Genomic DNA, 12,000 nt, shown 5'->3' with positions numbered 1-12,000 from the left:
CTCCACCGCACCCTGGGCTCTGGCCCCCGGTAAACTTCCTGTTACCGGGAGGCAGATACCATCTCTGCGGCCACCAGTTCGGAAAAACGCCTAACCGATTTCTGGTTAGGAATAGTGTGGTCGGAGCGTTCCCAAGTTTGCTTGAACCTGCCGGAGAGCTGACTGCAGGTGGGCACCGGAGTCGGTACGCGCCAGGGGGACTCAAAGGTGAACCATGTGCTGCGGGCTCCTCCCCCAAGGAGCTCACACTCTGCTGTGGGAGATAAGACAAGTACACAAATAACCGCGATACCAGGAGGAAGGTGATAAGTCCCGAGAAAGATCTACACAATGTTACAGAGGTACCCAGAGTGACCAGTCGTCTGCACCTAGCAGAAACCTGATAGACTTCCTGGGCGAGGCAGTGCTGAGCAGGATCTTGAAGGCCCAGCTGATAGACGAGGATTGCAAAAGACAAGTCCCAGCCCAGCCCAGTGCGCACAGAGTGGGGAAACGTCTGGCTAGGGAAGCGGAGACTCGGCAGAAAACACACACCCTGTGGGGCCGCTACTGCAAGATCCAGCAGGCCAGCCTAGTGTGCACAGAGTGGGGAGACGTCCGGCTAGGGAGGCAGAGGCTCGACAGAAACCACACACCCTGTGGGGCTGCCACTGCGTGATCCACCAGCCCGGGACAGAGTGCACGGAACAGGGAGAAGTCCTGCACAGGAAGTGGAAGCTCAGCAGAGACCACACACCCTGCAGTACCGCCCCATGATCCAGCAGCCCAGCAGAGTCCAAGCTGACCAGAAAGGTGGCCCCACGGAGAGGCCCAAGACCCGAGGCATCCACACACACAAGGCACTAGAGGCCACCTGAGCAGTCACGGAGGTAGCCATACCAAATTGGCAACCACAGCAACATCTTAGTTACTCAATAGTCTCAAACCGGTGGACTGTGAAACCCCCTGCCACAATGAATAAACATAAAAAAAAGATACCAGAAATACAAAAAAATCAAGAAAGTACACCACCAAAAGTTAATAAATCTCAAACTCTAGATCCTATAGAACAAGAAGCCCTTGAAATGACTGACAAGGAAATTCAAGTGATAATTCTAAGGAAACTGAATGAGATACAAGAAAACTCAGCTAGACATCATAATGAAATGAGGAAAAGTATACAGGATCTGAAAGAGGAAATGTACAAAGAAATCAATGTCCTGGAAAAAATTGTAGCAGAACTTGCTGAACAGAAGAAGTTATTCAGCAAAATAAAAAACACAATGGAGAGTTTACCCATCAGGCTTGTCGAAGTTGAAGACGGAACCTCTGAACTTGAAGATGGGCTGTTTGAAATAGAACAAGCTTACAAAAAGAAAGAAAAAAGAATCAAAGACATTGAAGAAAATCTGAGAGAGATATCAGACAACCTTAAGCGCTCAAATATCCAAGTCATGGGTATTCCAGAACGGGAGGAAAATGGAGATTGCATTGAAAACATATTCAACAAAATAGTGGCAGAAAACTTCCGAGGTATAGGAAAAATCACAGATCTTCAGATCCAGGAAGCTCAACGATCTCCAAATGTATTCAACCCAAAAAGGCCTTCTCCAAGAATGTTATAGTCAAATTGGCAAATCTCAGAGACAAAGAGAGAATCTTAAAAGCTGCAAGAGAGAAGCGTCAAATCACCTATAAGGGAGCCCCAATCAGGCTAACATCAGACATTTCATCACAAACCCTAAAAGCTAGAAAGGAATGGGATGATATATTCAAAATACTAAAAGAAAAAGATTGCCAGCCAAGAAAACTCTACCATGCAAGGCTATCCTTCCGAAATGAAGGGCAAATAGTATATTTCTCAGACAAACAAAAACTGCGGGAGTACACTACCACATGACCACCGTTACAAGAAATCCTCAAGGGAGTACTGGGTTTGGTTCCTGAAAAATAACTACCACTGCCATAAAAACCAAAGAGAAATCAAAACCCACTAGTAAAACAAAAATGGCATTCATGAAGAGAAAACAAACAAAAACGCTATCTACAACCTAAGGATCCAACAAACACAGAAACCAAACAGTAAATCAGAAAGCAAGGAACAAAAGACACCTAATACAACCAAACAACCAATAAAATGCTAGAAATGAATCAACACCTTTCAATAACAACTCTTAAAGTAAAAGGCTTAAATTCTCCAATCAAAAGACACAGACTGGCTGACTGGATTAAAAAGGAGGACCCAACTATATGCTGCCTACAAGAGACCCACCTCACCCATAAAGATTCACATAGACTAAGAGTGAAAGGATGGAAAAACATTTACCATGCAAACAGAAAAGAAAAACGAGCTGGAGTAGCTATTCTTATATCTGATAAAATAGACTTTAAACTAAAAACCATAAAAAGAGACAATGAGGGACACTACTTAATCATAAAAGGACTGATCCATCAAGAAGACATAACAATCATAAATATGTACGCACCCAATGTTGGAGCAGCCAGATTTATAAAACAAACTCTATTAGACCTAAAGAAGGAAATAGACACTAATACCATAATAGCAGGGGACCCAAACACCCCACTGTCAATATTAGACAGATCATCTAGGCAAAGAATCAGTAGAGAAACACAAGATCTAAACAATACTCTAGACCAATTGGAATTGGCAGATATCTACAGAACATTCCATCCAACAACCTCAGAATATTCATTCTTCTCATCATCACATGGATCATTCTCCAGGATAGATCAAATATTAGGTCACAAATCAAGTCTCAATAAATTCAAAAAAATTGGAATAATCCCATGTATTTTCTCAGACCACGATGGATTAAAACTAGAAATTAATAACAAACAAAATTGTGGAAACTATACAAACACATGGAAATTAAACAGCATTCTACTTAATGACATATGGGTCCAAGAAGAAATCAAGCAGGAAATCCAAAAATGTATTGAAACTAATAAATTTGAAAACAATGATACATCATAGTAAAACCTGTGGGATACTGCAGAAGCAGTATTAAGGGGGAAATTTATTGCATTAAATGCTAACCTCAGAAGAATGGAAAGATGGCAAGTGAACAACCTAATACTTCACCTTAAAGAACTAGAAAAACAAGAACAATCCAAACGTAAAGTTAGCAGACGGAAAGAAATCATTAAGATCAGAGCAGAACTGAATGAAATTGAAACCCAAAAAACAATACAAAAGATCAATGAATCAAAAAGTTGGTTTTATTAAAAGATAAAATTGACAAACCATTAGCATGGCTAACAAAAAAAAGAAGAGAGAAGATTAAAATAACAAAAAACAAAAATTAGAAATGAAAAATGCGATATTACAAGTGATTCATCTGAAATACAAGAAATCATTCAAGACTACTAAAAACAACTATACGCCAACAAATTTGAAAATCTGGAGGAAATAGATAAATTTCTGGACACACACAAGCTCCCACAACTGAACCATGAAGACGTAGAAAATTTGAACAGTTCAATAACAATAAAGGAGATTGAAGCTGTTATCAGAAGGCTCCCAACAAAGAAAAGCCCAGGACCAGATGGATTCACAGCAGAATTTTACCAAACATGCAAAGAGGAATTGACACCGATTCTTTACAAACTATTCCAAAAGATTGAAACGGACGCAAATCTCCCAAACTCATTCTATGAAGCAAACATCATCCTGATACCAAAACCAGGTGAAGATATAAGCAAAAAAGAAAATGACAGGCTGTTATCCTTGATGAATATAGATGCAAAAATCCTCACTAAAATACTAGCAAACAGAATACAGCAACACATACGTAAAATTATTCACCATGATCAAGTGGGATTCATCCCAGGGATGCAAGGTTCGTTCAACATACGCAAATCAATAAATGTGATACACCATATTAATAAAGTCAAACACAAGTACCATAAGATCATCTCTATAGATGCTGAAAAAGCATTTGATGAAATTCAGCACTCATTCATGACAAAGACCCTCTATAAGTTAGGTATAGAGGGAAAGTATCTCAACATAATTAAAGCCATATGTGACAAACCCACTGCCAATATCATCCTGAATGGGGAAAAGCTGAAAGCTTTTCCTTTAAGAACAGGAACTAGACAAGGATGCCCACTATTCAACAGAGTGTTGGAAGTACTAGCCAGAGCAATCAGAGAAGAGAAGGAAATAAAGGGCATCCAGATTGGAAAAGATGAAGTCAAACTGTCCCTGTTTGCAGATGACATGATCCTATATATCGAACAGCCTGAAACCTCTACAAAAAAACCCTTGGAATTGATAAATGATTTCAGCACAGTAGCAGGATACAAAATCAACACACAAAAATCAGTAGCATTTCTTTTCTCCAATAGTGAATATGCAGAACGAGAAATCAAGAAAGCCTGCCCATTTATAATAGCCACCAAAAAATAAAATACTTAGGAATTGAGTTAACCAAGGAGGTGAAAAATCTCTATAATGAGAACTACAAACCACTGCTGAGAGAAATTAGAGAGGATACAAGAAGATGGAAAGATATTCCATGCTCTTGGATTGGAAGAATCAACATAGTGAAAATGTCCATACTACCCAAAGTGATATACAAATTCAATGCAATCCCCATCAAAATTCCAGAGACATTTTTCTCAGAAATGGAAATAACTATCCAGACATTTATATGGAATAATAAAAGACCACGCATAGCCAAAGCAATGCTGAGCAAAAAAAATGAAGCTGGAGGCATGACACTACCTGACTTTAAACTATACTACAAAGCTATAATAAACAAAACAGTATGGTACTGGCATAAAAACAGACACACTGACCAATGGAATAGAATAGAGAATCCAGAAATCAACCCACACACTTACTGCCAGCTGATCTTTGACAAAGGCACCAAGCCTATTCACTGGGGAAGGGACTGCCTCTTCAGCAAATGGTGCTGGGATAACTGGATATCCATATGCAGGAGAATGAAACTAGATCCATACCTCTCGCCGTATACTAAAATCAACTCAAAATGGATTAAGGATTTAAATATACACCCTGAAACAATAAAACTTCTTAAAGAAAACATAGGAGAAACACTTCAGGAAATAGGACTGGACACAGACTTCATGAATACGACCCCAAAAGCACGGGCAACTAAAGGAAAAATAAACAAATGGGATTATATCAAACTAAAAAGCTTCTGCACAGCAAAAGAAACAATTAACAGAGTTAAAAGACAGCCAACAGAGTGGGAGAAAATATTTGCAAAATATACATCTGACAAAGGATTAATATCCAGAATATATAAGGAACTCAAACAACTTTACAAGAAGAAAACAAGCAACCCAATTAAAAAATGGGCAAAAGAGCTAAGTAGGCATTTCTCTAAGGAAGATATACAAATGGCCAACAGACATATGAAAAAATGCTCAACATCACTCAGCATCCGGGAAATGCAAATCAAAACCACATTGAGATACCATCTAACCCCAGTTAGGATGGCTAAAATCCAAAAGACTCTGAACGATAAATGCTGGCGAGGCTGCGGAGAAAAAGGAACTCTCATACATTGTTGGTGGGACTGCAAAATGGTGCAGCCTCTATGGAAAATGGTATGGAGGTTCCTCAAACAATTGCAGATAGATCTACCATACGACCCAGCTATCCCACTGTTGGGAATATACCCAGAGGAATGGAAATCATCAAGTCGAAGGTATACCTGTTCCCCAATGTTTATCGCAGCACTCTTTACAATAGCCAAGAGTTGGAACCAGCCCAAATGCCCATCATTGGATGAGTGGATACGGAAAATGTGGTACATCTACACAATGGAATACTACTCAGCTATAAAAACGAATGAAATACTGCCATTTGCAACAACATGGATGGACCTCGAGAGAATTATATTAAGTGAAACAAGTCAGGCACAGAAAGAGAAATACCACATGTTCTCACTTATTGGTGGGAGCTAAAAATTAATATATAAATTCACACACACACACACACACACACACACACACACACACACAAAGAAAACCGGGGGGGTGGGAGAAGAAGATATAACAACCACAATTACTTGAAGTTGATACGACAAGCAAACAGAAAGGTCATTGCTGGAGAGGAGGGAGGAGAGGGAGGAGGGAGGGAGGTTTTGGTAAGGGGCAACAATAATCAACCACAATGTATATCGACAAAATAAAATTTTTTTAAAAAGTCTTCTTTACATAAAAACTGCCCCCCCCCCCATGACCCATGAACTGAGTTTCCTTCCTCCCCCTGTGCTGGCCCCGTCTGTAAAGGAGGATAGCTCCAAATCTCACTGTTCAGGAAAGTGCACAGGGGGGTGAGGCAGAGCTGGGTCTGAGTCCTGGTTTCATTACTTTTAAGCGCAGCGGTTGACTTGTTTTCTCACCATGCATGCAGATAAGCAACAATATGTAGGGCTTTTTAGTCTGTACAACTGGTCTGGTCCTCCTCGTTGTCTCCATCTACACCTGGCTTTGTCTAGTCCAGCACTCTCTGTCTGTCCTGTTGAGAATACTCATGAGCGCTCAGGTTTGCCTTCCCCAGCACCCAACCATTCTCCATCATGAAGTGGCCTGGCACTGACAGCTGGGTTGAATTGTTCTGCTGTGGAACACAGACCATCTCACAGAATATTGACATCAGACAAAGTCATTCTGTGAGTATGATGAAGTGTGACAAAAAGCAAGAAGACCACGCAAACCACAAAAATGACCAAATATCCCCTTCTCCTGGCTTATATGAGTGACTGCTGCTTCGTTAGCAAGTACAGTTTTAACCTTACTGCATTCTCTTCTTCCAGATAAAGTTCATTAAGATACCCAGTTATAGAATTGCTCTCACTTCATGACAGCACCCAATCTGGAGAAATGCCCCACTTCCTTGAACCCTTTCTAAAATCACCTGACACAAGTTCAAATCCTATAAGTCATCCCTGATACTCTTTTTGAGACACCCCATGGTTCTCCATGATGTGCATTCTTCCTCACTGCAATGAGTAAAAGCCCAACTTTGGCTACACGAGAGTCCTGAATTGGTTGGCCACAACAGGGTAACAATACAGGGGTTCCTAAGCCCTGTCACTCCTTGTCTCCACAGCATCTGTGCTCCATGCTGATTTGTGAGGAACAGAGTCTACTGTAGATGTCCGTACCAGGTGTGCGTATACTAACTGTGGTAAGGTATGGAGCGTGGAGTGGAAGAGCTGATTTGGAAGGAAGAAAACCAATGGCAGCCACGGCCAGGAAGATCCAGCCTCAGCTGCTCTCTTCATTTTCCGGAGCCCTGGCACACTCTGCTTAGGGACAGTGTGGAAGGGAGGCTGGGACTGTGGAATTCACATGGGCTTAGCTCTGAGAAAAGGCACTATTGCCAGTCTGCCACTTCCCACCCTGCCCATCACAGATGAAAGCATCAAGTTCACGGACACCTCCAATGAGGTGCACTTCTTACAAGGATTGCTGGTGGGGGTGGGTGGTGGAACCCACCGCATGCCTCATCAGAGTCCAGGAACCTCTGCGGGAAAGAAGCCCCAGAAACAGCAACAGGACCTACAGGGGGAGTGGCCTTGATGATGCCATTTTCCACCCCTCATCTCCAACTGACTTGTGTGCCTTCCTTCAGAATACCTCTGGCTCCTGTGTATTAATGTCCACTCCCAACACTTTGTCCCATAATTTGTCTCTGAACTGATACCTTTACCCCTGGGATCCCTGCCTATAGCTCCTGCCTTCAGCCCTAGCACATAGCTGCTGCTTATCTTTGTAAATATGGATTCCATTGACCCTATTTGGCTGCTCACAAGGCTTTAATGACATTATTCCCTTAATGATCACAGAATTCCACTCCAGGCACTGTCCCTTGTGATCCCACCCTCCTGTTACCCCTGTGCTGGAGGAAGCCAGGGTCTGATTGTAAACACTTCACCTCCTCAGTAGTTATATCCAAGTACAGAAACCTCAAACCTGGAACAGGCAAGTTTAGACACTGTCCCTCACTCCCAATAGAATTAAAGTGGTGGGAAGTGGCAGCTGGCTGTTCGCGTCCTAACCTGCATCAAAGAAAGGTGGTAAGGTAATGGTTCCATTTCCTGGAAGCTCCTGCAATATAACAAAGTAGCAAATAAATAATAATTCTATAATTAGCTCCAGATCTGGATGGCCTCAAACCCTGGAGCATCCAGTCAGTTACCTCAGAATCCTGTGTGCTCACTGGGAGGCTCCCTCTCTTTACTCCAGTCAGGCTGGACTCCCTGTCTCCTCCCCCTACACAGCCCCTATAAGTCCTGGCCATGGTGCCAGGTCCAGCTCCCCTTTGAGGAATCTCCGATGACTCCAGTGAGGACTTCCTCCTCCTTTTATATATTAAGGTGGTTCTACAGAGGTCACCATAACTTCCACAAGGACCTGGCCCTTGTGTAATGATTACCGTGATCCCTTCCTCCCCTGGGCCACTGGAGGTGTGAAGAGTGACAGATGTTCAGTGAACACCTGTGTGACGCTGCAGGTCAAGGCAGAAGGAGCTCAAGCTGGATGGCTCAGGCATTGGGGCCCAAGAAGAGCTCCTGACTCTTCTTCCAGTGTCCTTCCCTGCAGACTAAGTCACCTCTTCCAGGAGCTCCAAGATCCCACAGCCCCAGGTCATGTGCACACCTGATGTGAACACAGAGGGCCCCAACAGGACATAAAAAGCACAGTTATTCAATGGGAAAAGGATGAGCACTTTTCCCAACTCCCCCCCGCAACTTCATTACACTGCATAGCAGAGATAGCACTGAATGTTCTACATAATATAGAGGATTGTGTTTGGTTCCTTCTTCTTACATTCCCAAATACTCACTAAACTGTATAGTAACACTACTGAGGTGAAGAAACAACATTCCTGTAAAAGATTGGAGTAGTTGAAATGTGAAGAAAGCAAACATTGCCCTTGTAGAATACTGACCAAATATTGTGCTGGTATTGTTACAAGGGTTCCCTACTGAACTCACAATACTCCCTTGAAGTAGGAGTCAAGATTTCCTTTTACATATCAGGAATGTGAGGCTCAGGAAGATTAAGTAAATTTTTCAGGTTCACACAGCTACTAAGAGACATAACCAATATCATCTCCTCTGTTTGTCTGACTCCAGGGCCCATGTTTGGAACCATGAACACAGCCTCCCCTTTAGATGCATGATTTGGACAAGATGAACTGGCATGTGCCACTGGAGTGTGAAGCCACTCTGCAGAGCAATATGGCAACACCTAGCATATATCTGGTAAAGTCAAGTTATTCTACATAATGATATAGCAGCTGCACTCTTGGTATGCAACCTGAAAAACAGCTGATGTGTGAGCTCAAGGAAACAAAGAAGATTTATTGCCACATTATTTGTGATAATAAATCTGCGGGCGGAAAATATTCATTAATAGGACACTGAAAAATACATTGGATATTTTCATACACTGGAATCACGCATAGTGGTGAAACATGAATGGAATAGAACTATAGCAATCAGCACATACAGCATCTCAAAAACAGAAGGTGGGATGGCAATAGCAAGGGAGATAGGGACCTCTACATTAAGAATTCCAACACATCTGTAGTTAAACCCATACAAAAGAGTACTTCATTCTGATCAGGGATGCAGTCACTGGAACTGATAGTATCAAGAAAAGCATGGGAATCATGAAAACCAATTTCAACACTGTTTGCCTCTGGGAAATGGGAAAGTACAATCAGAGAAGAGTGGACAGTGGGTTTCCAATGTAATTACAGCTATAAATTTCCCTCTTAAAGTACTTTACCTGTGTTGGGCTGGATCACAGACCCTTCTACCCCATCCTGTGCAGGTCCTGAGTCAGGTAAGTGAGAGAAATACAGAGTGGCCACCAGCAAAGTGGACACGCTTTATGCTTCAGACACGAGCTCTGCCAACCAGCAGTTCAGAGCCGCTGCCTTCCACATCAATAGTACACAATAGCGGCAACGAGACAAGGGGTACCTGGGCACGCATGTGCACTAACTCTACTCTTATGTAACTTGTTTACAAATGATGTGCTGACTCATACCCAGCCAGATATGAGGTGAGGGGTCCTGACCAAACCAACTCCATTTTCCTCACATTCCACCCCTTCAGGGTCTCTCACCGTACAATTTGCGAATTCAGAATCTTCTGCTGTGTTCCCTTAGCAAGGATGGCTGACCCATGCATCCATAGAACCTCCATACTTATTGTACATTTGATACACCTTGAGGCTCGTCCTTGTAGCTCTATACTTTCAACTGTTAGCAACAAAAACCCCACCCATATACATGTCCAGTTAGTAGTCATCATTGGGGTGATTATCCACAGGAATCCTGCAGCCACACTGGTAGGAAACTTGGTGCATATTCAGCAAGCCAACACATTAGCCACATGAATGTATGTATTTGTTCAGTCGACCCTAGTGCCTGCAGCCACAATACTATGGGCAAAAAGACAAAAAGGTTATTGGCACCAATAGAGGTAATTCTCATCCCTCTGGCCGAATACATGCCAGCTTACCATCCTGGAAAGAATGGTTGCAGGAACAGGTGCTGTGGCTCTATGCAACAAAGCCTCCACTGGAGAGGGCCTGCCCTTGCAGAGTCTCTCATTTAAGATCCTGTTGGCCATAACCACCATGTCCATCCCTTCAACAATGGGCGGCTGGCAGACAGCCTTGATCCCCTTTTCAAAAGACTGTACATGGCCATAAGGCTACTCAATGCCTTCACAGTGCTTACCTGGTCTGGGGCCCCACAAGGCCATACAAACAAAAGACTAGTAATTCTCTGACTTTGGCACTGATCCCACAAAATCCACCTGCCACCATGTCAGAGACACTCTCACATGGGTTATCTGCCCATCAGGGGTACCCGTCTACTCATCAGGAGCATATCTGCCCATCAGGGGCATTCTTTCTTGGGTTTATGTGACACCTGGCAGGTCATTGACCACACAGTCTAACAGCCAGCATGCTGCATACTTCAGTGTAGCCACCCAGCTACACCAGCTGCTGGAGCTCTCTCTCCAGCAGTCTTAGGCAGCGAATCAGCTTCATCATTGCCCAGACTGGCTAAGGGGGAATGTCCTGTGACATGGAGAAGACTTACTTCCTTTTCCTGTCCTAAATCCCATAATTCCTGCCACATGGCTTGTCCCCACAGGGGTCAGTGACCTACCAGCCACTGCTGATACTTCCAAGTAGATATCCAAAGGGTAAGACCCTTATATACAGCCCACTCATATTGTTCCAAATGATCTAGCAGCATTGTTCTGCATATGGACCTCCAGTTTTCCCAGAACCATTTATTAAGAGACTGCCCTTTCTCCAATGTATGTTCTTGGCTCCTTTGTCGAAATCAGTTGACTGTAGGTAAGTGATGTATTTCTGGATTTTCTATTACTTTCCACTGGTCTATGTGTCTGTTTTTGCACCAGTATTTTGCTGTTTTGCTTACTACAGCTTTGTGGTATAATTTGAAATCAGGGAGTGTGATGCTTTGCTCTTTTTGCTCAGGATTGCTTTGGCTATTTGGGATCTTTTGTTGTCCTATATACATTCTTGGATTGTTTTTCTATTTCTTTGACGTATATCTTTGGTGATTTGATTGGGATTGCATTGAATCTATCGATTGCTTTGAGTAGTGTGGTCATTTTGACAATATTGATTCCTCCAATCTGTGAACTTGGGATGTCTTCCCATTTTGTGTGTGTGTGTGTGTGTGTCTTTAGTTTCTTTAATCAGTGATTTATAGTTTTCATTGTAGATATTTTTCACCACCTTGGTTAAATTTATTCATAGCTGTTTTGTTGTTGTTATTGCTACTGTAAATGAGATTGCTTTCTTTACTTTTTAATAGACATTCAATGCATTTTTTATTTTTTTATTTTTAGTATATTTTTATTATTATTAGCATATTCATTATTAGAAATCATGATTTTTCCTTATGGCCTATACCCGACCTATTCCTGCCCAAACTCCCTTCCTCCCTCCTCCCAT

Source organism: Cynocephalus volans, chromosome X (assembly GCF_027409185.1).
Source record: "Cynocephalus volans isolate mCynVol1 chromosome X, mCynVol1.pri, whole genome shotgun sequence".
Lineage (NCBI taxonomy): Eukaryota > Metazoa > Chordata > Mammalia > Dermoptera > Cynocephalidae > Cynocephalus > Cynocephalus volans.
This window is presented reverse-complemented; position numbering follows the sequence as displayed.